Here is a 206-nt window from a genome sequence, read left to right as displayed (position 1 = left end):
TGAGGATGAGGACGAGGATGAGGATGAGGATGAGGATTAGGGTTTGGATTAGGCTTAGGATTAGGATGAGGATGAGGATTAGGATGAGGATGAGGATGATGATTAGGATCACGATTAGGGCTAGGATTAGGATGAGGATGAGGATGAGGATGAGGATGAGGATGAGGATGAGGATGAGGATGAGGATGAGGATGAGGATCAGGATC

This window comes from Lupinus angustifolius, chromosome LG05 (genome assembly GCF_001865875.1).
Source record: "Lupinus angustifolius cultivar Tanjil chromosome LG05, LupAngTanjil_v1.0, whole genome shotgun sequence".
Taxonomy (NCBI): Eukaryota; Viridiplantae; Streptophyta; class Magnoliopsida; order Fabales; family Fabaceae; genus Lupinus; species Lupinus angustifolius.
The sequence above is the reverse complement of the archived record's forward strand: the minus strand, read 5'-3'. Positions refer to the sequence as shown.